The 27,998-nt window shown below is 43.9% G+C and overlaps 8 non-coding genes across 8 annotated transcripts; all 8 read right to left on the bottom strand.

Moving 5' to 3' along the window:
• Nucleotides 1-13,246: 13,246 nt before the first annotated feature.
• Nucleotides 13,247-13,328, bottom strand: trnas-aga (transfer RNA serine (anticodon AGA)). The gene has a single exon. It is a non-coding gene; the product is annotated as a tRNA-Ser (tRNA).
• Nucleotides 13,329-14,767: 1,439 nt separating this feature from the next.
• Nucleotides 14,768-14,840, bottom strand: trnar-ucg (transfer RNA arginine (anticodon UCG)). Its single transcript has one exon. It is a non-coding gene; the product is annotated as a tRNA-Arg (tRNA).
• A 2,129-nt stretch (nucleotides 14,841-16,969) lies between these two features.
• trnas-aga (transfer RNA serine (anticodon AGA)) lies at nucleotides 16,970-17,051 on the bottom strand. The gene has a single exon. It is a non-coding gene; the product is annotated as a tRNA-Ser (tRNA).
• Nucleotides 17,052-18,489: 1,438 nt separating this feature from the next.
• Nucleotides 18,490-18,562, bottom strand: trnar-ucg (transfer RNA arginine (anticodon UCG)). The gene has a single exon. It is a non-coding gene; the product is annotated as a tRNA-Arg (tRNA).
• Nucleotides 18,563-20,687: 2,125 nt separating this feature from the next.
• On the bottom strand, nucleotides 20,688-20,769 carry trnas-aga (transfer RNA serine (anticodon AGA)). Its single transcript has one exon. It is a non-coding gene; the product is annotated as a tRNA-Ser (tRNA).
• A 1,439-nt stretch (nucleotides 20,770-22,208) lies between these two features.
• Nucleotides 22,209-22,281, bottom strand: trnar-ucg (transfer RNA arginine (anticodon UCG)). Its single transcript has one exon. It is a non-coding gene; the product is annotated as a tRNA-Arg (tRNA).
• Nucleotides 22,282-24,406: 2,125 nt separating this feature from the next.
• trnas-aga (transfer RNA serine (anticodon AGA)) lies at nucleotides 24,407-24,488 on the bottom strand. Its single transcript has one exon. It is a non-coding gene; the product is annotated as a tRNA-Ser (tRNA).
• A 1,439-nt stretch (nucleotides 24,489-25,927) lies between these two features.
• trnar-ucg (transfer RNA arginine (anticodon UCG)) lies at nucleotides 25,928-26,000 on the bottom strand. Its single transcript has one exon. It is a non-coding gene; the product is annotated as a tRNA-Arg (tRNA).
• Between the last annotated feature and the right edge of the window lie 1,998 nt (nucleotides 26,001-27,998).

Genomic DNA, 27,998 nt, shown 5'->3' with positions numbered 1-27,998 from the left:
GGTGCCATGGCAAGGGTAATAATAACCAAGATTCAGAAGAGCGATGACGAAGCCTGGTGGTGTGGAATAGATAGACCCTTCTCCGATATCCATAGACAGATGAATATAGTGATACAGCCTCGCACCCACCCTACCCGAGATGCAGTGCAAAAGGTCCTCCAAGAAATAGTAGCTCCTGGACTCGAAAAGATGAATGTTCAATAACCCGAACTGCAGATGGGCGGAAAGGCCTTTTCCTAGCGGACAGAAATAGAAGAAAGAAAGAAACTGATACGCAGCTAAAATGATCACAAATGAAAAAAAAAAGTGGATTCATTGAAAAAACTTACAGCGACATATTTCACTTTCCGTGGAAGTCTACTGTTAAGGACTCAGTGCTCTCACTGCTGTAGCAATGCGGGATTTCCTCTGAACGTTTATGTTGTTGACAACCTTCCCAAAGCAGGGAATGTTGTATGGAATTGGCAATTAATCGAGTATTGTCACAAACAGGATTCAGACTAGCATAAAACAAAGAAGTGCGAATCCTGGAAATCTGAATCAACAACAGGAATTGACAGAGAAACTCTGACAGCATCTGTGGAGACAAAGAGATTTAATGTTTCATATCACAGATTCAGGCTACTTATGCTTTTTATTGTTTTATTGCCTGGGTAATTGTCAATTTCACTTCGTGAAACAGCATACTCACCAGAATCTCTCATTAGCTGACAGACGTCATGTGTAAAAATGCAAAATTTCTTTATCGGCTGTAATGCTGTTGCTGTTGCCCTGAGTTGGTGAAAGGCTGGCCTTCATTACCTTTTTCTTCGCCTTTATGTCAATGAGCAGCCATAGTGAATGGATAATTTCTGTTTGTCTCCCTTTGTGTCTCTGTACCATCTCACTCTCTTCTACATTCTCCCACTCTCTGTCCGTCAATATCCCTCATTTTTCATTTCTACTCTTGGAAAAGTGTTAAAATAGGAGGCTGTTCCGTGACTTTCTCCGCCCCCCCCCCCCCTTCCCCCCGGCCAGAGTGTGTAGAACTGGGCTCATAGTCTCCAAGTAATGTCTGTGTTACTTAGGTCTGAGATCAGATGACATTTGTTCACTCAAAACGTTATGAGCTTTTACAATTCTAAATAGTATTCATAATAGACCAGAAAAAAAGGAGTTTCACTCCAATTATAGGATTTCTATGATGCCATTGCCGTTTGCCTAAAATCAATGAATGGTGACAGCAGACAATGAGAGCAATTATCTCATTGGATGCGTTATTACTACAACATTGTCCTGCAAGTCTGCAGTGTCTCCTGCGTCTCTTCAGTATTCCCAAAAAAACTTGAAAAGACGGACGGAGAATAATAGTAGAAGAGATAGACAAATCCTTGTCGAACAGAGGAAAAAGAACTCTGCGCTGAATTAGCAGGATAGAACATAGATTAATGGGTCCACATCAGGCGGTAGGGCTTGGTAGCAGGAAATAACAACGGACTGAGCTCAAACACAAGAAGCATGCTGAGCCGTCACTTTTGCGATGTTGGATAAACAATACGGCTCTTACAAAAAGTTTAAACAATGAACTTTCAATGTACAGAACATTTGACAGCATTTGACACCATTAACGCCTGGTTGTTACTATATGCTTTAACTGACGAAACCACAGACACTATTCTTCAAATCAATAAGGGCATTTAATCAAGTATATGATCACAGTTAATCGGACCACCTTTCTGTAATAAAGCTGCTCCATGAGAATTTATATCAACGTCCGCTTGTGCAGGAAGGAAGTTCACAGCTGGTGACTCTCCACTGAAAATGTACAGGAAGAGGCAATCTCTTCTTGCTTTGATTTCAAACGGATGCCTTCACCTCTTTAACCTGACAGGATAAACGGTATGCGTTCATCATCCCTGGGCCGATTTACCGCGTGAATATGCATAGAGGGAAACTCATACCAAGAGACCAGGGTAATTGTGGTGAATTTACCAGGAGTGGTGTCTGAGTCGGTGTTAACAGTGGGCAGTAAGGGCTAAACCATTAGCACTGACATTGATCCTTGTACCAACAGCTCCTCACTCACTTTCTGCCTCATTCATCCCAGTCATCATTGACTTTCAGTTTATCCTACTTTCCCTTCGAAACTTTACGCTTGTTCCGGACCACTTTCGGGTGTCCACTTGGAAACTGCAGCTTTTTCAAACGAAATTCTGGAGAATGCACGTCACTCTTTGGGATAGGCTTCACTGCCCAACCATAATTACTCAAGAGATTGAGATGGTAAGTTACTTTACTTCGTCCTCGAAGTGCTCAACACAATGATACAGCCATGATGTCGATAGGGAGGGAGTTCCAAGAATTAGACATAGCGACATTGAATGTACAGCGAGATAGTTTCAGCTCAGAAAGGCGAGATCCTTAGAGGGGATTTGCAGTGACAATTTATTCGTGTATGTGCTGCCATGGCTGCCAGAGGATGTGGTGGAGGCTCGTACAATTGCAACATTTAAGAGTCATTTGAAATGGTATATGAGTAGGAAGGGTTTGGAGGGATATAGGCCGTGTGCTGGCAAGAGGGACCAAATTGGGTTGGGATTTCCGGTCACCATGGGCAGGTTTAAACGAAGGGTCTGTTTCCCTGCAGTACATCTCTATGACTCTATGATTCCAGTTGGATGCAATCAATCACTGGATTCCTTCTGGCAGAATCGGGTCTGTGCTCTCTGTGGAAGCAGAAAATGGTTTTCATTCAGATTAGCCACAAGAAGAGAAATAAATCTTCATTTCCTGACTTGGAATTTTATCCAGGCCTGGGCGATTCAAACCCAGACTCTGAAGCAGGGACTCCACTGAAGTTGACAATAACCCTTTCGACCGAACCTGTACAAACTCTTGTGCCTTTCGTTCTTTGTCCCCACATTTTGAAGCACCGGTCCTTGCCGTGGGTGGTGAAGGAGCTAACTACTGCCTCGCAGAAAAACCGTGGGGTCAGAGACCCGATCGATCTGTCATGCAGCGGGGATTGCATTGCTCAGAACAGACGTGTTTGCTGTGTGGGACTGAAATTGAGCTCGATCACACACAGATACGGTGCAACAGCTGCCAGCAGATGTGGAGATGGTTGGGATGGTTTCATTCACACTCTGGGAAAAAGATTGGATCCTAAATTCAGGGGAGCTAAGTGTCACAGATAGAAGGCTGAAAATTGGTTTGGGAACGATATGAGTCATGACCGAATGGTGGGCAGACCAGATGGGCTGAAAGCTCTAACTGTCCTCCGATGCCTTCTGGTCTCTGGCCATCCAGTATCTAAGGAAATAGAAACAGAGTTAATCGTGCATTTCGAAGTCCTCCTCTCATAACTCGGTGAGGTGAGAGATGGAACAGATCTGCTATTAAATTTTGAGACTGGGAGAATGTTTGGAGACGGAGTAATAAAAGAGAAACTGAGTATAAAGTTGAGAGTCAGGAGATATTCAATAAAAAAGGTAGACGGAGATGGACATGGAGAAATAAGTGTCACTGGGCTTGAAGATTTAACTCGGTTTTCCATTCCAAGATTCTACCAGACCTGCTGAGATTTTCCCGCAATTTATTTTGTTGGTACTGAAACAGAAGGGAGAAGTGTGATCCTGGACCAATCAGCTATGTCTGCTCTGTGGACGTTTGAATTCCCTGTTCGAACAAATCACTTCTGACCCACACGGAAACCTCACTATCCTGCATCACCCCCACCTCTGTTACTGACAACAAGCTGTTCATGACGTAAACCCATATTGGTACACAACAGCATCATGTACCGAGTGAATTGGGAAAATTTCAGGGAGAGTTCCATTCGGTTTCCATCAGAGCATTCTCATTCAGTTAATTCAGCAGCACCATTTGACATGCAGCTGTCACTGTCATGTGGCCATTCGCATTCGACGTCTCTGGACATTTTGGTTGGGGCACGTTTGAAATGGTAACTCACGTTTTGGAAGGGACATCGTTTATAGCATATTCGGCTGAACTGGTAACCTTGTCTCTTGCACCTGCAGTACAGTGGAGACAGTTTTCACTCAGAAATCAAGAGATGATCAAAAACGGAGGGAAAAATGTGTCAACAAAACCTGCCTCAGCGAGCGAATTCGCTCTTGCAACATTAATGGAGAGCGGCAAACCGATTAGCAAACAACAGCTCCCTGCGTGGGTCTCGACCCCACATCATTGAGATGAAAGGTCTCAAGCTCTACCGACTGAGCGAACCAGGACAGGATTGGTGTTGGTTAATTTATGATTTCATACTGAGTTTAATTCAGCTGACACGGCAATTTTCAAAAATCTCGTTCATTCCTCCCCATTTCAAATAACATTATTCAAGTCTTTCAAATCACAGATTTATTCCTTCAGACTATTACAATCCATTTAGGCCTTGCCCCGGGATTTACGATTCTCTGCTAATATTTTGACCCTGATCCTTAGGTCGCCGAACTGATTCCCAGACACTCTGGTAGACTGCCAGTCAATCGGGAAAATACCTCAGGAAACCAAATCGTTTCTGATTAGAGTGTAGGGAATCCCATCTGCTGAAGAGACAGAGTCCTCACAATTCAACACTTTCTTTGTTCTACCTGCCTACAAAGTTTACCACTTCTAATATTCGAGAGAGTAATTCTGATTATAAAATGTTTTAAAAACAGGAACAATCTTCTGAAGCCATTTCCAATTTGAATTCGAATTTTTTACCCTTTCACACGGTAACAGCCGTTCCTGAGGAAGGAGTTTCCATTAGGTGTGTCCCAGGGATGGGCAGGAAGCCGCTGATTGAAACTGCAGTGGCCCCTTTCTAGTGGCAGCAGGGGTTTGTAGAGAGTGGGGTCACATTCTGCTGCACGTGACCGTCTCACTCACTGTGGACTCAGGGTCAATTATGGATGAGTTCCCGTGGTTGTATTGTCAGTATATGGTCGGTCACAATACTTGATATGAAATATTTGAGGCTCTGTGCTCTTTTTGGGCTTGGACAACCAACATTTCAGCCAAATGCTCTGACCATTTGAGACACAGCAACTGGCAGCAAAATTGTGCGTCTACACATCCAAACGCACAGTGCTCGAGAGGAAGTGAACAGCAGTCGTTCTCATTATTTTAAGAATCAGTTGCTCATGTTCCCGTGTTTATCGCAGAGAGGGTGAGAGACTCGAGGAGTAACAAACACACCCATAAAGCAACATCAGGACCTGTGTAGTTCTGTCATAAGAAGCTGCCTGCAGTTGTTCTATTGCAAAGTTTGGTTTCAAACCCACGACGCAATAGAGACTGGACCCGAAACCCAGCACATTAAACCTCTCTGGATTAGTGGTGCTGGAAGAGCACAGCAGTTCAGGCAGCATCCGAGGAGCAGTAAAATCGATGTTTCAGGCAAAAGCCCTTCATCAGGAATACAGGGCTCTTCAGCACCACTAATCCTCAATCTGGTCTCCAGTATCTTCATTCATTGTTTTTACCTACATTAAACCACTCGGCGACGCTCCCTGACGATAACTAAGCGCCAAACCTGTCAAGACTAATGTTTCAGCATCGCTTCACTTCAGGCAATTTCCCCTGGCACTTTCTATGAATACCTTCGCATAATTAAAAAAAAATATTTACAACAATTTGAAAGGTTTGTACGGTGTGGACATTAGTGAGAAGCTGAATATTCTTCGATAGTTTTCCCCGGAGCTTCAGGCCTGAGGGATGTCCTTGGAAAAGTTTACAAAATAATGAGGTAGACGAGCAGAGAACATCGTCAATCTACAATTTTTCAGAGGTCACGTGAGTTTAAAGCGAGATAGCATAGGTTTTATGTGAGAGCAGTACAATTTGAAAGGGAGACATTTTTGTGCGTGTGGAATAAATTGCCACATTTAGTGGCATCTAAATGGGTATACAGACAGGAAGTGTTCGGAGAGATAAGGGACAAATATTGGCAAATATGTTCAGATTAGTTACGGTCATCTGTTCAGCAGGTGCAAGTTGGAGAAGAAGGCAATTCTGTGACACTCCAGTACCTGACAACAGTTTCAATAGACCACTTGCAAAAACGCATGCTGTTTGTTACTAAGTCAGCGTGTTTGAATTTTATTTTTTCTTGAGGCGTAATGTTTTGAAATGACACAGAGAGGAATGTTTTCCAGACATTTACAGACAATGACCATTCTCCTTGATACATTCCCAAGTTCTCCATCAAATAATCTCGTTGACTAAAAAAAACCTCAGAAATCGTGTTATCCCCTCAACTCTCCAGTGAATCCAAAAACTGACAGCTCTGAACGTGGACAAGGTGCAAAACGCAAAAGGCAGAGTCATTATCAGACACACAAACTCATTACTTCTGTCTGTGAGGCAGTGCGAGACGTGTACGTCAAGAACTGCTCACACAAATAGCACCGAAACAATTCCAAACGGAGCTTGCCGACATTCTGGAGATTTAGTGCATTGCCAAGTAACAGAAAGAGCTCAAGTAACATAAAACAAAACAGAAAAATGTACCATACAAAGTGAATATTACCAATTATATTCTCGATTAAATTAGCTCAACAATGAGCTGGTGCCTCCATCTGATCGAGCGAGCCAATCTCCAGCCTCCCTCACCAGAACAGTAATGAAGGAAATGAGAGAAATATAACAAAGTTTTACGTTGCGATTGCCCAACTTTTAGCCACAACAACAAAAAACGAGGGAGCAGATTTAGTGCAGGATCTGGCTTCACAACAACGGTGAAATAACGACGTCCACTCACTTTCAGGGAAAACTGTGAACAACTCACATTGTCCAGAATATGAATACACAGCGCGGGCTGTTTAGTTCCCATATTCTACTGCTGCCCCGATATTCATACGAAAATGTACCTTTCAAAGAGAGCGTTGAAAGGTACATTTGTGGAATGACAGTGGCAGCTGTTTCCCCTCGCTCTTACTGCCGCCCTTGGTAGTGTAGGGGCCGATATTCTCATCTTACACGCGGTAGTTGAGTGTGCAATTCTCTGTTCTGGAAAAGCGGAGTGTTTTGGAGCAGAAAGATGTGAAGTTCGGATGCTTCTGGAGTTCTTGTTGAAAAGTTCGGTGACGCGAGGAAGATGGTTTGCAGACTTTTCCTCGCCTGTCTGGGTGACATTCTCAGCGCTACAGAGGTTCATGTGAAGCGCTGCTCTCATGTTTTAGTACGAATTCATTTGGTTTCATTCCTGCTGCTTCCGTTTGTTGGGGTTGCAGATTGGGTCCAACGGATGGAATCCGTGGATGAGTGCCCTGCTTCCAGGAATTGTCTGGCTGTCTTCTGCTTGCCCTGTCCGATTATTGTTGTACTATTCTAGTCGAATGTGTGGCCCTTGCCGTTTGTACGTATTGCTACTAGGGACTGCTGGACTGACGCCCACACAAATTCTTTGCCAAGAACCAATATCCACACACTTTCATTCGCAAATGCATGGCACACAAAGTTCGCAACGAGGATATGCTTTGAGGTAATTTTTAAATCATGCTTCCCTGTATTAAAAACAAATTCTGGAAAACGATATCCAGACTCCTCCGAACACTCGGACTTATGACAGCACAGAAACCGAGAGCCTCACTCAGACAACAACTCACGAGAAAACAAGGCCCAATCCGCATCATGTGCAGGTCAAACGTGGTTGACGACATTCCCCGCAGGGACTGCACGAAACACGACATAGGAGAAAGAGGCTGACAACTAGAGAGCTGCATTCATAATTTCTCCTGGACTGTAAACACCTCGGACAGCTGTTCCTTGCAGTTATGCACAGAATATTGAATGTCTCTGATTCCAAGGCTTGGAACTCGGATGATATGACCGTCTGAAGCACTGGTTACTTCCTTGTGTGAGGTAACTCCTGATGGAACACATGTAACACTCTATTGCTCATTGAGAAATATATCCAAAATAGGAGCTCAGAGCAGCATTTCTGTTGTCTTTCTGGTGCTGTCCCTGACATGCCCTGTGGCACTACACTTATTCTGTGATTCCTGAGGGTTTGGCACATGATTCCACGATCGCATTATGGGCAGTAATCTGCATTTTCGCTTCAATAACGGGTGTGTGAAGCGGAGGTCCACCATTCTCTCTTCAATTTTTCTCTTCTTTTGCGCAACTGCAATACAGTAAAGGATCAATTAATATTGTAAGATGATATACAGAGGCCTGTGAAATATCGAAGTTTAAATGACATTTATGCAATGGTTAGAGATTACCTCGATTCAGTAAATAAGGACGTAAAGTCTGTTTGGCTGGAGTTGAGGAACAGTGAGGAATGAACTCACAAGCATGTGTAGTTTACAAGCCCACTCGCAGTAACCACAAAGCGAAATAAATCGTACAAGGAAAAAATATTGTGTGTGAGTGACGAAAATGGCAATAGTCATGCGTGATCTTAACTTCCCATCTAAAACTCTCGGTTCCATTGTAAAAACGTTTGGAGAACAATAATCAAAAAAATCCCACATGTCCCATAAAACATCACGAGGGATATCTTGGTAATTGATTACTCTACTGGTGACTTAATTTCCCTATTTTCTTGAAAACCATCTCTTTAATTGTGAGCATCAGAAAAGGCTTTCTTTTGGCAGCAAGAAATAAATATGTGATGAACCTTTGTTCGTTTCATGTATAAGAACACTGAGACTCCTCTGCACTGCACATCTTTTGCGTTTCTATCGATTTTAATAGTAGCGTGTCTTTTGATTCTTCCCAACAAAGTATATGAACTCGCATTCCCGACATGAAACTGCATCTGCCAAGAATGCTCTAATTGTTGGACGGAATCCTGAGGAACAGAATGTACATGTATTTGGAAAGACAAGGATTGATTCGGGACAGTTAACATGGCTTTGTGCGTGGGAAGTCATGTCTCACAAACTTAAATGAATTTTTTGAAGTAACAAAGAAGATTGATGAGGACGAAGCAGTAAATGTGATCTATATGGACTTCAGTAAGGCGTTCAACAATGTTCCCCATGGGAGACTGATTGGCAAGGTTAGACCTCATGTAACAGCAGTGGACCTAACACCGACCCTTGTGGTACGTCGCCAGTACCTGGACACCAAGAAGAACATGTTCCATCAACTATAACAATGTTTTCTATTGGCAAGCCAATTAATGATCAAAGCTGCCATCTCTCCCACAATTCCATTCCATCGCATTTTATATAATAGCCTATTGTGGGGAACCTTATCGAACAACTTGCTGAAACCCATATCCACCACATCAACCGGTTTACTGTCATCTCCCTGTTTGGTCACTTTGTCAAAAAAGTCAATAAGATTCGTTAGGCAAGGCCTACCCATCACAAAACCGTGCTGACTGTCCCTGATCAGATTTTTCTTTTCTAGATGGTCATAAATCCTATCTATAATAACCTTTTCCAACACGTTACTAACAACTGCAGTGAGACTCACTGGTCTGTAATTAGCAGGGTTGTCTCTACGACACTTTTTGAACACGGGAACAACGTATGCTATGCTCCATTGCACAGGCACTATTCCTGTAGATAACGATGATTTGACGATCGATGCCAAATGCTCATCAATCTCTTCCCTTGCTTCCCAGAGGATACGAGGACAGATCCCATCCCCAGGGGACTTGTCTGTTATCACATTCTGCAGTATTTCTATCACCTAATCCTTGTGAACCTCAATCTCTAGTACTCTGGACGCAAGTATCTCAGTATCTTCCTCTCCTTTCATACCTTTGCTGTCATTTGTAAGGTGCGAGGCACCAATGTAAAAGAAGAAAAGCACAAAGGTAGGAAAAGATATTTGCAGGCAAACTGAGTCAAAATTATTTATTGAAAGGAAAGGAAAATCACACTTGGCAATTTGCCATATCTCTTTGCGAACATGACCAGCAGAAGTAAGCAAGGGAGCTATTGATTTGAGTATTCTCGGACCTGAAGCAAACAAAGGTTAGTGACATATTCATTTCTTTGTCTGGCGAACGAAATGATCTTTCCTGATGGTTACAATGAAAGAGATGGTTCCCAATAAAAGACAGAGATTAATTCGCATGTAGATATATTTCAATGTGACACGATTCATTTTCAGCCCCTAATTACCCCAGAGATGGAGGAGGTGAGTTACTTTTCTTCACTCTTCAACTCCTCAGCACGGAGGAACAAACATGAAACCGCTAGAGATGGAATTCTTGAATTGGGAACCAGAGACACTGAAGAAACTAGGCAAAAGTGAGGACTGCAGATGCTGGAAACCTGACTTTAGATCAGAGTGATGCTGGAAAAGCACAGCAGGTCAGGCTGCATCCGAGGAGCAGGAGAGTCGACGTTTCTGTTGCCAGTCATGCTCCGCTGCACAAACAATTTTCGTTTTTGGCTCAGATTTCCAGCACCTGCAGCTATTTGTTTTATGTTAACCTTCATAATGTTTTGAACAAAACCAATGACCTGCCAGCATCGGAAAATCGGCAGAAGTACTGGTACACCGATATGTTTGCTGAACAATACAACCATTCCATGAGCGGGAATACGATTCGGGCCACGGTGCTGAGAGTACCGAATCCTCACAAGTAAATAACAAGACAAGGCGATAGATACTATCGTATTTGGTGTAAATAAAACACCCTGTCTGAACATTTTCGTTGCAGATTTTTTTTCAAATTGTCTTCGAAGATTTACAAAGTGGGAAAAGGCCATTCCGCCCGTGTGCATTGCGGCTAATCAGAGAGCCATGTATTCCAGTCGCAGTTTCGAACTTTGGCCCAAAGCCTCGTGTTTCCAGGTCAAATGTCAATGAGGTTATCCTATGTTCTTACATTGCACAATAATGGGACAGAAGTATAACGAATTGTAACTCTTTTGAGGAACTCATGCTCATTTTCACCCACAGAGGGAGACACACACCAGAAGATACCGCCAAACTGACGGAGGTGTCCGTTGTGGAGAGCTGGAATTTGAAATGGACAATAGGACAAATGCAAGCTTTACATGCGGAAGCACAGAGGAGATGTCCCGAGAGAACTTTACAAGGGGAGCGTCAACGTATACCACGGTTAAAGCAAAATATCCCCCCTCGAGCCAGGTAGGACACGAACGTACAATCTTCTGATCCGAAGTCAGACGCGTTATCCATTACGCCACTGGCCCAAGAGACAAACCTGCACTTGGCAGAATGTCGATATGTAATGCCATGGACTTTCACGGAATCAGAATTAAAAAGGTGAACAAGCACCGAAGATAATCACCAACATTGCTTCACTTCGAAGTTTCCAATTTGTGAAGCAGTGCCTTTCACTGGCAAAGGAGAGACATTTGTCCTCAGCTGCCTGCTTCAGGGTCGCCTCCTTCTCTGCTGGAAGTTTCCATCGTTTTATTCACAGTCACGACGCGATTTCATGATCCACTCCAGTGAAAAAGTGTCATGGTGTCGTCCAAACAAGACCCTGCAGAAACTCGGCGAGAAACCTCTGGTCATTTCGAGCTCAGGATGTGGAATTAGACGAGATGCGTGACACCTTTTATTGGCGCTGCCACTTCACTGAAATTAGCGGCTCAAAACGAGCCGTTGTAAGCATCAGCTTGATTTGTACCTTCCTGCAGTGCATTTACTCAACAAAATCAGATCGCTCCCATCCGGCCCAGCTGACTTATCTATTTTCACACTCTGCAGTATTTCTAATATCTCTTTCTTGTGAACCTCAATCTCTTCTCGTCTAGACGCAAGTAGCTCTGTATCTTCCTCGCCAACATTTTCATTTTCTATAGCGAACACTGTCGAAAAATATTTATTTAGTGCTTCCCCTATCTCCTCTGACTCCACACACAACTTCCCACTATTATCCTTGATTGTCACAAATTTAACTCTCGTCATTCTTTTATTCCTGACATACCTATGGAAAGCCTTAGGGTTAACTTTGATCCTATCTGCCAACAACTTCTCATGACTCCTCCTGGCTCTTCTCAGCTCTCTTTTTAGGTCTCTCCTGATATCGTCGGAACCCTCGAGCGCTCTAACTGAGTTTTCACATTTTGTCCTAACATAAGACTTCTTGTTCTTCTTGACCAGGGATTCCACTTCCTTAGTAAACCACGGCTCACGCGTTCTATATCTTCCTCCCTGCCTGACAGGTACATACTTATCTAGGACACACAGGAGCTTTTCCTTGAATAAGCTCCACATTTTAATGTGCTCACCCCCTGCAGTTTCCTACCCCATTCTACGCTTCCTCAATCTTACCTCATTGCATCGTAATTTCCCTTCCACCAGCTGAAACTCTTGCTCCGTGGAGTACACCTATCCCTTTCAATCACGAAAGTAAACCTGAGAGAATTGGGATCGCTGTCTCCAAAGTGCTCACCTACTTCCGAATCTAAAACCTGGCCAGGCTCGTTACCCAGTACTAAATCGAAAGTGGCTTCGTCCCTTGAAGGCATGTGTACGTACTGTGTCAGGAAGCCCTCCTGCACACACTGGGCAAAAAATGACTCATCTATAGTACTCGTACTGTAGTGATCCCAGTAAATATTTGGATATTGTCTTGAGTGTTCCAGAGTTTTTCATTGTCCCAGAGTCCAGATGAAGTTTGCATTCCTCACGTACGTGAGCGAGAATGATTTCAATGTCTCAGATCAGTTCCTGTCCCGAGAACATCAGAGTCAATGTCCCGTCCTCTACTCGGTCCGACAGTTCACACTTCTTCATTCTCCTCTGATTCCATTTCCCAAAGAGTTTCTCAAGATTTACAAAGCTGGAGCCTAAATTATATGGTTTGCTTCCTAAACATTTTTTCAACTGCCAACTGACAATATTTTCACAGTATCTCTTCACAATCCTCTGGCTTGCACCATGTCCAGGGATGAGAAGTCCCGTTTGGTGGAGAGATTCCCGAGGCTGATGAGTTTCACTTTGGAACAAAGATGGTTAAGTGGCGATTTCCTGCGGTTGTTTCTAATGATGGGAGAGGGAGCGGTGGGGAATGAGCACTTTGACGAGCAGGAGGAAGTGTTGCCACTGACCCGAGTCAGAGAACAGTGGACAGGGATGAAAGGAATCTAATGAAAAGCAGCACTTCTGCTCAGGATGTTCAATAACAGCTGCAAAACCCGATGTGTCGAGCAGTGTATCTGGAAAGAGAAACAGAGATAATGTTTTAAATATGGAACATTTCTGATGTAGAACTCGAGTTTCCCAAGTCTAATCAAATTACCGGCCTGGTTCACAAAATAGTTTTTCTGAACTTTGAGCGAAAATTGTACCAGCAGGAAAGCATTCATAACGTAGTCAGCAGGATTCGAACCTACGTGGGGAAACCCCAATGGATTTCTAATCCATCGCCTTAACCACTCGGCCATGACTACAGACGGCTCAGGTGCGTTGAGCATTGACCTAATCAGCCGTGATCTCATTGAAAGCTACCGTTGACTTGATGAGCGAAATGCTCCCATCTCCTTTCATACCTTTGCTGTCATTTGTAAGCTGCGAGACACCAATGTAAAAGAAGAAAAGCACAAAGGTAGGAAAAGATATTTGCAGGCAAACTGAGTCAAAATTATTTATTGAAAGGAAAATCACACTTGGCAATTTGCCATATCTCTTTGCGAACATGACCAGCAGAAGTAAGCAAGGGAGCTATTGATCTGAGTATTCTCGGACCTGAAGCAAACAAAGGTTAGTGACATATTCATTTCTTTTTCTGGCGAATGAAATGATCTTTCCTGATGGTTACAATGAAAGAGATGGTTCCCAATAAAAGACAGAGATTAATTCGCATGTAGATATATTTCAATGTGACACGATTCATTTTCAGTCCCTAATTACCCCAGAGATGGAGGAGGTGAGTTACTTTTCTTCACTCTTCAACTCCTCAGCACGGAGGTACAAACATGAAACCGCTAGAGATGGACTTCTTGAATTGGGAACCAGAGACACTGAAGAAACTAGGCAAAAGTGAGGACTGCAGATGCTGGAAACCTCACTTTAGATCAGAGTGATGCTGGAAAAGCACAGCAGGTCAGGCTGCATCCGAGGAGCAGGAGAGTCGACGTTTCTGTTGCCAGTCATGCTCCGCTGCACAAACAATTTTCGTTTTTGGCTCAGATTTCCAGCACCTGCAGCTATTTGTTTTATGTTAACCTTCATAATGTTTTGGACAAAACCAATGACCTGCCAACATCGGAAAATCGGCAGAAGTACTGGTACACCGATAAGTTTGCTGAACAATACAACCATTCCATGAGCGGGAATACGATCCGGGCCACGGTGCTGAGAGTACCGAATCCTCACAAGTAAATAACAAGACAAGGCGATAGATACTATCGTATTTGGTGTAAATAAAACACCCTGTCTGAACATTTTCGTTGCAGATTTTTTTCAAATTGTCTTCGAAGATTTACAAAGTGGGAAAAGGCCATTCCGCCCGTGTGCATTGCGGCTAATCAGAGAGCCATGTATTCCAGTCGCAGTTTCGAACTTTGGCCCAAAGCCTCGTGTGTTCTAATGTTTCCAGGTCAAATGTCAATGAGGTTATCCTATGTTCTTACATTGCATAATAATGGGACAGAAGTATAACGAATTGTAACTCTTTTGAGGAACTCATGCTCATTTTCACCCACAGAGGGAGACACACACCAGAAGATACCGCCAAACTGACGGAGGTGTCCGTTGTGGAGAGCTGGAATTTGAAATGGACAATAGGACAAATGCAAGCTTTACATGCGGAAGCACAGAGGAGATGTCCCGAGAGAACTTTACAGGGGAGCGTCAACGTATACCACCGTTAAAGCGAAACATCCCGCCTCGAGGCAGGTAGGACTCGAACCTACAATCTTCTAATCCGAAGTCAGACGCGTTATCCATTACGCCACTGGCCCAAGAGACAAACCTGCACTTGGCAGAATGTCGATATGTAATGCCATGGACTTTCACGGAATCAGAATTAAAAAGGTGAACAAGCACCGAAGATAATCACCAACATTGCTTCACTTCGAAGTTTCCAATTTGTGAAGCAGTGCCTTTCACTGGCAAAGGAGAGACATTTGTCCTCAGCTGCCTGCTTCAGGGTCGCCTCCTTCTCTGCTGGAAGTTTCCATCGTTTTATTCACAGTCACGACGCGATTTCATGATCCACTCCAGTGAAAAAGTGTCATGGTGTCGTCCAAACAAGACCCTGCAGAAACTCGGCGAGAAACCTCTGGTCATTTCGAGCTCAGGATGTGGAATTAGACGAGATGCGTGACACCTTTTATTGGCGCTGCCACTTCACTGAAATTAGCGGCTCAAAACGAGCCGTTGTAAGCATCAGCTTGATTTGTACCTTCCTGCAGTGCATTTACTCAACAAAATCAGATCGCTCCCATCCGGCCCAGCTGACTTATCTATTTTCACACTCTGCAGTATTTCTAATATCTCTTTCTTGTGAACCTCAATCTCTTCTCGTCTAGACGCAAGTAGCTCTGTATCTTCCTCGCCAACATTTTCATTTTCTATAGCGAACACTGTCGAAAAATATTTATTTAGTGCTTCCCCTATCTCCTCTGACTCCACACACAACTTCCCACTATTATCCTTGATTGTCACAAATTTAACTCTCGTCATTCTTTTATTCCTGACATACCTATGGAAAGCCTTAGGGTTAACCCTGATCCTATCTGCCAACAACTTCTCATGACTCCTCCTGGCTCTTCACAGCTCTCTTTTTAGGTCTCTCCTGATATCGTCGGAACCCTCGAGCGCTCTAACTGAGTTTTCACATTTTGTCCTAACATAAGACTTCTTGTTCTTCTTGACCAGGGATTCCACTTCCTTAGTAAACCACGGCTCACGCGTTCTATATCTTCCTCCCTGCCTGACAGGTACATACTTATCTAGGACACACAGGAGCTTTTCCTTGAATAAGCTCCACATTTTAATGTGCTCACCCCCTGCAGTTTCCTACCCCATTCTACGCTTCCTCAATCTTACCTCATTGCATCGTAATTTCCCTTCCACCAGCTGAAACTCTTGCTCCGTGGAGTACACCTATCCCTTTCAATCACGAAAGTAAACCTGAGAGAATTGGGATCGCTGTCTTCAAAGTGCTCACCTACTTCCGAATCTAAAACCTGGCCAGGCTCGTTACCCAGTACTAAATCGAAAGTGGCTTCGTCCCTTGAAGGCATGTGTACGTACTGTGTCAGGAAGCCCTCCTGCACACACTGGGCAAAAAATGACTCATCTATAGTACTCGTACTGTAGTGATCCCAGTAAATATTTGGATATTGTCTTGAGTGTTCCAGAGTTTTTCATTGTCCCAGAGTCCAGATGAAGTTTGCATTCCTCACGTACGTGAGCGAGAATGATTTCAATGTCTCAGATCAGTTCCTGTCCCGAGAACATCAGAGTCAATGTCCCGTCCTCTACTCGGTCCGACAGTTCACACTTCTTCATTCTCCTCTGATTCCATTTCCCAAAGAGTTTCTCAAGATTTACAAAGCTGGAGCCTAAATTATATGGTTTGCTTCCTAAACATTTTTTCAACTGCCAACTGACAATATTTTCACAGTATCTCTTCACAATCCTCTGGCTTGCACCATGTCCAGGGATGAGAAGTCCCGTTTGGTGGAGAGATTCCCGAGGCTGATGAGTTTCACTTTGGAACAAAGATGGTTAAGTGGCGATTTCCTGCGGTTGTTTCTAATGATGGGAGAGGGAGCGGTGGGGAATGAGCACTTTGACGAGCAGGAGGAAGTGTTGCCACTGACCCGAGTCAGAGAACAGTGGACAGGGATGAAAGGAATCTAATGAAAAGCAGCACTTCTGCTCAGGATGTTCAATAACAGCTGCAAAACCCGATGTGTCGAGCAGTGTATCTGGAAAGAGAAACAGAGATAATGTTTTAAATATGGAACATTTCTGATGTAGAACTCGAGTTTCCCAAGTCTAATCAAATTACCGGCCTGGTTCACAAAATAGTTTTTCTGAACTTTGAGCGAAAATTGTACCAGCAGGAAAGCATTCATAACGTAGTCAGCAGGATTCGAACCTACGTGGGGAAACCCCAATGGATTTCTAATCCATCGCCTTAACCACTCGGCCATGACTACAGACGGCTCAGGTGCGTTGAGCATTGACCTAATCAGCCGTGATCTCATTGAAAGCTACCGTTGACTTGATGAGCGAAATGCTCCCATCTCCTTTCATACCTTTGCTGTCATTTGTAAGCTGCGAGACACCAATGTAAAAGAAGAAAAGCACAAAGGTAGGAAAAGATATTTGCAGGCAAACTGAGTCAAAATTATTTATTGAAAGGAAAATCACACTTGGCAATTTGCCATATCTCTTTGCGAACATGACCAGCAGAAGTAAGCAAGGGAGCTATTGATCTGAGTATTCTCGGACCTAAGCAAACAAAGGTTAGTGACATATTCATTTCTTTTTCTGGCGAACGAAATGATCTTTCCTGATGGTTACAATGAAAGAGATGGTTCCCAATAAAAGACAGAGATTAATTCGCATGTAGATATATTTCAATGTGACACGATTCATTTTCAGTCCCTAATTACCCCAGAGATGGAGGAGGTGAGTTACTTTTCTTCACTCTTCAACTCCTCAGCACGGAGGTACAAACATGAAACCGCTAGAGATGGAATTCTTGAATTGGGAACCAGAGACACTGAAGAAACTAGGCAAAAGTGAGGACTGCAGATGCTGGAAACCTCACTTTAGATCAGAGTGATGCTGGAAAAGCACAGCAGGTCAGGCTGCATCCGAGGAGCAGGAGAGTCGACGTTTCTGTTGCCAGTCATGCTCCGCTGCACAAACAATTTTCGTTTTTGGCTCAGATTTCCAGCACCTGCAGCTATTTGTTTTATGTTAACCTTCATAATGTTTTGGACAAAACCAATGACCTGCCAACATCGGAAAATCGGCAGAAGTACTGGTACACCGATAAGTTTGCTGAACAATACAACCATTCCATGAGCGGGAATACGATCCGGGCCACGGTGCTGAGAGTACCGAATCCTCACAAGTAAATAACAAGACAAGGCGAAAGATACTATCGTATTTGGTGTAAATAAAACACCCTGTCTGAACATTTTCGTTGCAGATTTTTTTCAAATTGTCTTCGAAGATTTACAAAGTGGGAAAAGGCCATTCCGCCCGTGTGCATTGCGGCTAATCAGAGAGCCATGTATTCCAGTCGCAGTTTCGAACTTTGGCCCAAAGCCTCGTGTGTTCTAATGTTTCCAGGTCAAATGTCAATGAGGTTATCCTATCTTCTTACATTGCACAATAATGGGACAGAAGTATAACGAATTGTAACTCTTTTGAGGAACTCATGCTCATTTTCACCCACAGAGGGAGACACACACCAGAAGATACCGCCAAACTGACGGAGGTGTCCGTTGTGGAGAGCTGGAATTTGAAATGGACAATAGGACAAATGCAAGCTTTACATGCGGAAGCACAGAGGAGATGTCCCGAGAGAACTTTACAGGGGAGCGTCAACGTATACCACCGTTAAAGCGAAACATCCCCCCTCGAGCCAGGTAGGACTCGAACCTACAATCTTCTGATCCGAAGTCAGACGCGTTATCCATTACGCCACTGGCCCAAGAGACAAACCTGCACTTGGCAGAATGTCGATATGTAATGCCATGGACTTTCACGGAATCAGAATTAAAAAGGTGAACAAGCACCGAAGATAATCACCAACATTGCTTCACTTCGAAGTTTCCAATTTGTGAAGCAGTGCCTTTCACTGGCAAAGGAGAGACATTTGTCCTCAGCTGCCTGCTTCAGGGTCGCCTCCTTCTCTGCTGGAAGTTTCCATCGTTTTATTCACAGTCACGACGCGATTTCATGATCCACTCCAGTGAAAAAGTGTCATGGTGTCGTCCAAACAAGACCCTGCAGAAACTCGGCGAGAAACCTCGGGTCATTTCGAGCTCAGGATGTGGAATTAGACGAGATGCGTGACACCTTTTATTGGCGCTGCCACTTCACTGAAATTAGCGGCTCAAAACGAGCCGTTGTAAGCATCAGCTTGATTTGTACCTTCCTGCAGTGCATTTACTCAACAAAATCAGATCGCTCCCATCCGGCCCAGCTGACTTATCTATTTTCACACTCTGCAGTATTTCTAATATCTCTTTCTTGTGAACCTCAATCTCTTCTCGTCTAGACGCAAGTAGCTCTGTATCTTCCTCGCCAACATTTTCATTTTCTATAGCGAACACTGTCGAAAAATATTTATTTAGTGCTTCCCCTATCTCCTCTGACTCCACACACAACTTCCCACTATTATCCTTGATTGTCACAAATTTAACTCTCGTCATTCTTTTATTCCTGACATACCTATGGAAAGCCTTAGGGTTAACCCTGATCCTATCTGCCAACAACTTCTCATGACTCCTCCTGGCTCTTCTCAGCTCTCTTTTTAGGTCTCTCCTGATATCGTCGGAACCCTCGAGCGCTCTGAGTTTTCACATTTTGTCCTAACATAAGACTTCTTGTTCTTCTTGACCAGGGATTCCACTTCCTTAGTAAACCACGGCTCACGCGTTCTATATCTTCCTCCCTGCCTGACAGGTACATACTTATCTAGGACACACAGGAGCTTTTCCTTGAATAAGCTCCACATTTTAATGTGCTCACCCCCTGCAGTTTCCTACCCCATTCTACGCTTCCTCAATCTTACCTCATTGCATCGTAATTTCCCTTCCACCAGCTGAAACTCTTGCTCCGTGGAGTACACCTATCCCTTTCAATCACGAAAGTAAACCTGAGAGAATTGGGATCGCTGTCTCCAAAGTGCTCACCTACGTCCGAATCTAAAACCTGGCCAGGCTCGTTACCCAGTACTAAATCGAAAGTGGCTTCGTCCCTTGAAGGCATGTGTACGTACTGTGTCAGGAAGCCCTCCTGCACACACTGGGCAAAAAATGACTCATCTATAGTACTCGTACTGTAGTGATCCCAGTAAATATTTGGATATTGTCTTGAGTGTTCCAGAGTTTTTCATTGTCCCAGAGTCCAGATGAAGTTTGCATTCCTCACGTACGTGAGCGAGAATGATTTCAATGTCTCAGATCAGTTCCTGTCCCGAGAACATCAGAGTCAATGTCCCGTCCTCTACTCGGTCCGACAGTTCACACTTCTTCATTCTCCTCTGATTCCATTTCCCAAAGAGTTTCTCAAGATTTACAAAGCTGGAGCCTAAATTATATGGTTTGCTTCCTAAACATTTTTTCAACTGCCAACTGACAATATTTTCACAGTATCTCTTCACAATCCTCTGGCTTGCACCATGTCCAGGGATGAGAAGTCCCGTTTGGTGGAGAGATTCCCGAGGCTGATGAGTTTCACTTTGGAACAAAGATGGTTAAGTGGCGATTTCCTGCGGTTGTTTCTAATGATGGGAGAGGGAGCGGTGGGGAATGAGCACTTTGACGAGCAGGAGGAAGTGTTGCCACTGACCCGAGTCAGAGAACAGTGGACAGGGATGAAAGGAATCTAATGAAAAGCAGCACTTCTGCTCAGGATGTTCAATAACAGCTGCAAAACCCGATGTGTCGAGCAGTGTATCTGGAAAGAGAAACAGAGATAATGTTTTAAATATGGAACATTTCTGATGTAGAACTCGAGTTTCCCAAGTCTAATCAAATTACCGGCCTGGTTCACAAAATAGTTTTTCTGAACTTTGAGCGAAAATTGTACCAGCAGGAAAGCATTCATAACGTAGTCAGCAGGATTCGAACCTACGTGGGGAAACCCCAATGGATTTCTAATCCATCACCTTAACCACTCGGCCATGACTACAGACAGCTCAGGGGCGTTGAGCATTGACCTAATCAGCCGTGATCTCATTGAAAGCTACCGTTGACTTGATGAGCGAAATGCTCCCATCTCCTTTCATACCTTTGCTGTCATTTGTAAGCTGCGAGACACCAATGTAAAAGAAGAAAAGCACAAAGGTAGGAAAAGATATTTGCAGGCAAACTGAGTCAAAATTATTTATTGAAAGGAAAATCACACTTGGCAATTTGCCATATCTCTTTGCGAACATGACCAGCAGAAGTAAGCAAGGGAGCTATTGATCTGAGTATTCTCGGACCTGAAGCAAACAAAGGTTAGTGACATATTCATTTCTTTTTCTGGCGAACGAAATGATCTTTCCTGATGGTTACAATGAAAGAGATGGTTCCCAATAAAAGACAGAGATTAATTCGCATGTAGATATATTTCAATGTGACACGATTCATTTTCAGTCCCTAATTACCCCAGAGATGGAGGAGGTGAGTTACTTTTCTTCACTCTTCAACTCCTCAACACGGAGGTACAAACATGAAACCGCTAGAGATGGACTTCTTGAATTGGGAACCAGAGACACTGAAGAAACTAGGCAAAAGTGAGGACTGCAGATGCTGGAAACCTCACTTTAGATCAGAGTGATGCTGGAAAAGCACAGCAGGTCAGGCTGCATCCGAGGAGCAGGAGAGTCGACGTTTCTGTTGCCAGTCATGCTCCGCTGCACAAACAATTTTCGTTTTTGGCTCAGATTTCCAGCACCTGCAGCTATTTGTTTTATGTTAACCTTCATAATGTTTTGGACAAAACCAATGACCTGCCAACATCGGAAAATCGGCAGAAGTACTGGTACACCGATAAGTTTGCTGAACAATACAACCATTCCATGAGCGGGAATACGATCCGGGCCACGGTGCTGAGAATACCGAATCCTCACAAGTAAATAACAAGACAAGGCGATAGATACTATCGTATTTGGTGTAAATAAAACACCCTGTCTGAACATTTTCGTTGCAGATTTTTTTCAAATTGTCTTCGAAGATTTACAAAGTGGGAAAAGGCCATTCCGCCCGTGTGCATTGCGGCTAATCAGAGAGCCATGTATTCCAGTCGCAGTTTCGAACTTTGGCCCAAAGCCTCGTGTGTTCTAATGTTTCCAGGTCAAATGTCAATGAGGTTATCCTATGTTCTTACATTGCACAATAATGGGACAGAAGTATAACGAATTGTAACTCTTTTGAGGAACTCATGCTCATTTTCACCCACAGAGGGAGACACACACCAGAAGATACCGCCAAACTGACGGAGGTGTCCGTTGTGGAGAGCTGGAATTTGAAATGGACAATAGGACAAATGCAAGCTTTACATGCGGAAGCACAGAGGAGATGTCCCGAGAGAACTTTACAGGGGAGCGTCAACGTATACCACCGTTAAAGCGAAACATCCCCCCTCGAGCCAGGTAGGACTCGAACCTACAATCTTCTGATCCGAAGTCAGACGCGTTATCCATTACGCCACTGGCCCAAGAGACAAACCTGCACTTGGCAGAATGTCGATATGTAATGCCATGGACTTTCACGGAATCAGAATTAAAAAGGTGAACAAGCACCGAAGATAATCACCAACATTGCTTCACTTCGAAGTTTCCAATTTGTGAAGCAGTGCCTTTCACTGGCAAAGGAGAGACATTTGTCCTCAGCTGCCTGCTTCAGGGTCGCCTCCTTCTCTGCTGGAAGTTTCCATCGTTTTATTCACAGTCACGACGCGATTTCATGATCCACTCCAGTGAAAAAGTGTCATGGTGTCGTCCAAACAAGACCCTGCAGAAACTCGGCGAGAAACCTCGGGTCATTTCGAGCTCAGGATGTGGAATTAGACGAGATGCGTGACACCTTTTATTGGCGCTGCCACTTCACTGAAATTAGCGGCTCAAAACGAGCCGTTGTAAGCATCAGCTTGATTTGTACCTTCCTGCAGTGCATTTACTCAACAAAATCAGATCGCTCCCATCCGGCCCAGCTGACTTATCTATTTTCACACTCTGCAGTATTTCTAATATCTCTTTCTTGTGAACCTCAATCTCTTCTCGTCTAGACGCAAGTAGCTCTGTATCTTCCTCGCCAACATTTTCATTTTCTATAGCGAACACTGTCGAAAAATATTTATTTAGTGCTTCCCCTATCTCCTCTGACTCCACACACAACTTCCCACTATTATCCTTGATTGTCACAAATTTAACTCTCGTCATTCTTTTATTCCTGACATACCTATGGAAAGCCTTAGGGTTAACCCTGATCCTATCTGCCAACAACTTCTCATGACTCCTCCTGGCTCTTCTCAGCTCTCTTTTTAGGTCTCTCCTGATATCGTCGGAACCCTCGAGCGCTCTGAGTTTTCACATTTTGTCCTAACATAAGACTTCTTGTTCTTCTTGACCAGGGATTCCACTTCCTTAGTAAACCACGGCTCACGCGTTCTATATCTTCCTCCCTGCCTGACAGGTACATACTTATCTAGGACACACAGGAGCTTTTCCTTGAATAAGCTCCACATTTTAATGTGCTCACCCCCTGCAGTTTCCTACCCCATTCTACGCTTCCTCAATCTTACCTCATTGCATCGTAATTTCCCTTCCACTAGCTGAAACTCTTGCTCCGTGGAGTACACCTTTTCCTTTCAATCACGAAAGTAAACCTGAGAGAATTGGGATCGCTGTCTCCAAAGTGCTCACCTACGTCCGAATCTAAAACCTGGCCAGGCTCGTTACCCAGTACTAAATCGAAAGTGGCTTCGTCCCTTGAAGGCATGTGTACGTACTGTGTCAGGAAGCCCTCCTGCACACACTGGGCAAAAAATGACTCATCTATAGTACTCGTACTGTAGTGATCCCAGTAAATATTTGGATATTGTCTTGAGTGTTCCAGAGTTTTTCATTGTCCCAGAGTCCAGATGAAGTTTGCATTCCTCACGTACGTGAGCGAGAATGATTTCAATGTCTCAGATCAGTTCCTGTCCCGAGAACATCAGAGTCAATGTCCCGTCCTCTACTCGGTCCGACAGTTCACACTTCTTCATTCTCCTCTGATTCCATTTCCCAAAGAGTTTCTCAAGATTTACAAAGCTGGAGCCTAAATTATATGGTTTGCTTCCTAAACATTTTTTCAACTGCCAACTGACAATATTTTCACAGTATCTCTTCACAATCCTCTGGCTTGCACCATGTCCAGGGATGAGAAGTCCCGTTTGGTGGAGAGATTCCCGAGGCTGATGAGTTTCACTTTGGAACAAAGATGGTTAAGTGGCGATTTCCTGCGGTTGTTTCTAATGATGGGAGAGGGAGCGGTGGGGAATGAGCACTTTGACGAGCAGGAGGAAGTGTTGCCACTGACCCGAGTCAGAGAACAGTGGACAGGGATGAAAGGAATCTAATGAAAAGCAGCACTTCTGCTCAGGATGTTCAATAACAGCTGCAAAACCCGATGTGTCGAGCAGTGTATCTGGAAAGAGAAACAGAGATAATGTTTTAAATATGGAACATTTCTGATGTAGAACTCGAGTTTCCCAAGTCTAATCAAATTACCGGCCTGGTTCACAAAATAGTTTTTCTGAACTTTGAGCGAAAATTGTACCAGCAGGAAAGCATTCATAACGTAGTCAGCAGGATTCGAACCTACGTGGGGAAACCCCAATGGATTTCTAATCCATCACCTTAACCACTCGGCCATGACTACAGACAGCTCAGGGGCGTTGAGCATTGACCTAATCAGCCGTGATCTCATTGAAAGCTACCGTTGACTTGATGAGCGAAATGCTCCCATCTCCTTTCATACCTTTGCTGTCATTTGTAAGCTGCGAGACACCAATGTAAAAGAAGAAAAGCACAAAGGTAGGAAAAGATATTTGCAGGCAAACTGAGTCAAAATTATTTATTGAAAGGAAAATCACACTTGGCAATTTGCCATATCTCTTTGCGAACATGACCAGCAGAAGTAAGCAAGGGAGCTATTGATCTGAGTATTCTCGGACCTGAAGCAAACAAAGGTTAGTGACATATTCATTTCTTTTTCTGGCGAACGAAATGATCTTTCCTGATGGTTACAATGAAAGAGATGGTTCCCAATAAAAGACAGAGATTAATTCGCATGTAGATATATTTCAATGTGACACGATTCATTTTCAGTCCCTAATTACCCCAGAGATGGAGGAGGTGAGTTACTTTTCTTCACTCTTCAACTCCTCAACACGGAGGTACAAACATGAAACCGCTAGAGATGGACTTCTTGAATTGGGAACCAGAGACACTGAAGAAACTAGGCAAAAGTGAGGACTGCAGATGCTGGAAACCTCACTTTAGATCAGAGTGATGCTGGAAAAGCACAGCAGGTCAGGCTGCATCCGAGGAGCAGGAGAGTCGACGTTTCTGTTGCCAGTCATGCTCCGCTGCACAAACAATTTTCGTTTTTGGCTCAGATTTCCAGCACCTGCAGCTATTTGTTTTATGTTAACCTTCATAATGTTTTGGACAAAACCAATGACCTGCCAACATCGGAAAATCGGCAGAAGTACTGGTACACCGATAAGTTTGCTGAACAATACAACCATTCCATGAGCGGGAATACGATCCGGGCCACGGTGCTGAGAATACCGAATCCTCACAAGTAAATAACAAGACAAGGCGATAGATACTATCGTATTTGGTGTAAATAAAACACCCTGTCTGAACATTTTCGTTGCAGATTTTTTTCAAATTGTCTTCGAAGATTTACAAAGTGGGAAAAGGCCATTCCGCCCGTGTGCATTGCGGCTAATCAGAGAGCCATGTATTCCAGTCGCAGTTTCGAACTTTGGCCCAAAGCCTCGTGTGTTCTAATGTTTCCAGGTCAAATGTCAATGAGGTTATCCTATGTTCTTACATTGCACAATAATGGGACAGAAGTATAACGAATTGTAACTCTTTTGAGGAACTCATGCTCATTTTCACCCACAGAGGGAGACACACACCAGAAGATACCGCCAAACTGACGGAGGTGTCCGTTGTGGAGAGCTGGAATTTGAAATGGACAATAGGACAAATACAAGCTTTACATGCGGAAGCACAGAAGAGATGTCACGAGAGAACTTTACAGGGGAGCGTCAACGTATACCACCGTTAAAGCGAAGGATCCCCCCTCGAGCCAGGTAGGACTCGAACCCACAATCTTCTGATCCGAAGTCAGACGCGTTATCCATTACGCCACTGGCCCAAGAGACAAACCTGCACTTGGCAGAATGTCGATATGTAATGCCATGGACTTTCACGGAATCAGAATTAAAAAGGTGAACAAGCACCGAAGATAATCACCAACATTGCTTCACTTCGAAGTTTCCAATTTGTGAAGCAGTGCCTTTCACTGGCAAAGGAGAGACATTTGTCCTCAGCTGCCTGCTTCAGGGTCGCCTCCTTCTCTGCTGGAAGTTTCCATCGTTTTATTCACAGTCACGACGCGATTTCATGATCCACTCCAGTGAAAAAGTGTCATGGTGTCGTCCAAACAAGACCCTGCAGAAACTCGGCGAGAAACCTCTGGTCATTTCGAGCTCAGGATGTGGAATTAGACGAGATGCGTGACACCTTTTATTGGCGCTGCCACTTCACTGAAATTAGCGGCTCAAAACGAGCCGTTGTAAGCATCAGCTTGATTTGTACCTTCCTGCAGTGCATTTACTCAACAAAATCAGATCGCTCCCATCCGGCCCAGCTGACTTATCTATTTTCACACTCTGCAGTATTTCTAAAATCTCTTTCTTGTGAACCTCAATCTCTTCTCGTCTAGACGCAAGTAGCTCTGTATCTTCCTCGCCAACATTTTCATTTTCTATAGCGAACACTGTCGAAAAATATTTATTTAGTGCTTCCCCTATCTCCTCTGACTCCACACACAACTTCCCACTATTATCCTTGATTGTCACAAATTTAACTCTCGTCATTCTTTTATTCCTGACATACCTATGGAAAGCCTTAGGGTTAACCCTGATCCTATCTGCCAACAACTTCTCATGACTCCTCCTGGCTCTTCTCAGCTCTCTTTTTAGGTCTCTCCTGATATCGTCGGAACCCTCGAGCGCTCTAACTGAGTTTTCACATTTTGTCCTAACATAAGACTTCTTGTTCTTCTTGACCAGGGATTCCACTTCCTTAGTAAACCACGGCTCACGCGTTCTATATCTTCCTCCCTGCCTGACAGGTACATACTTATCTAGGACACACAGGAGCTTTTCCTTGAATAAGCTCCACATTTTAATGTGCTCACCCCCTGCAGTTTCCTACCCCATTCTACGCTTCCTCAATCTTACCTCATTGCATCGTAATTTCCCTTCCACCAGCTGAAACTCTTGCTCCGTGGAGTACACCTATCCCTTTCAATCACGAAAGTAAACCTGAGAGAATTGGGATCGCTGTCTCCAAAGTGCTCACCTACTTCCGAATCTAAAACCTGGCCAGGCTCGTTACCCAGTACTAAATCGAAAGTGGCTTCGTCCCTTGAAGGCATGTGTACGTACTGTGTCAGGAAGCCCTCCTGCACACACTGGGCAAAAAATGACTCATCTATAGTACTCGTACTGTAGTGATCCCAGTAAATATTTGGATATTGTCTTGAGTGTTCCAGAGTTTTTCATTGTCCCAGAGTCCAGATGAAGTTTGCATTCCTCACGTACGTGAGCGAGAATGATTTCAATGTCTCAGATCAGTTCCTGTCCCGAGAACATCAGAGTCAATGTCCCGTCCTCTACTCGGTCCGACAGTTCACACTTCTTCATTCTCCTCTGATTCCATTTCCCAAAGAGTTTCTCAAGATTTACAAAGCTGGAGCCTAAATTATATGGTTTGCTTCCTAAACATTTTTTCAACTGCCAACTGACAATATTTTCACAGTATCTCTTCACAATCCTCTGGCTTGCACCATGTCCAGGGATGAGAAGTCCCGTTTGGTGGAGAGATTCCCGAGGCTGATGAGTTTCACTTTGGAACAAAGATGGTTAAGTGGCGATTTCCTGCGGTTGTTTCTAATGATGGGAGAGGGAGCGGTGGGGAATGAGCACTTTGACGAGCAGGAGGAAGTGTTGCCACTGACCCGAGTCAGAGAACAGTGGACAGGGATGAAAGGAATCTAATGAAAAGCAGCACTTCTGCTCAGGATGTTCAATAACAGCTGCAAAACCCGATGTGTCGAGCAGTGTATCTGGAAAGAGAAACAGAGATA

This window comes from Chiloscyllium plagiosum, unplaced genomic scaffold (genome assembly GCF_037043375.1).
Source record: "Chiloscyllium plagiosum isolate Xiang-an unplaced genomic scaffold, Cpla_swu_hap1 HiC_scaffold_40, whole genome shotgun sequence".
Taxonomy (NCBI): domain Eukaryota; kingdom Metazoa; phylum Chordata; class Chondrichthyes; order Orectolobiformes; family Hemiscylliidae; genus Chiloscyllium; species Chiloscyllium plagiosum.
This window is presented reverse-complemented; position numbering and strand designations above follow the sequence as displayed.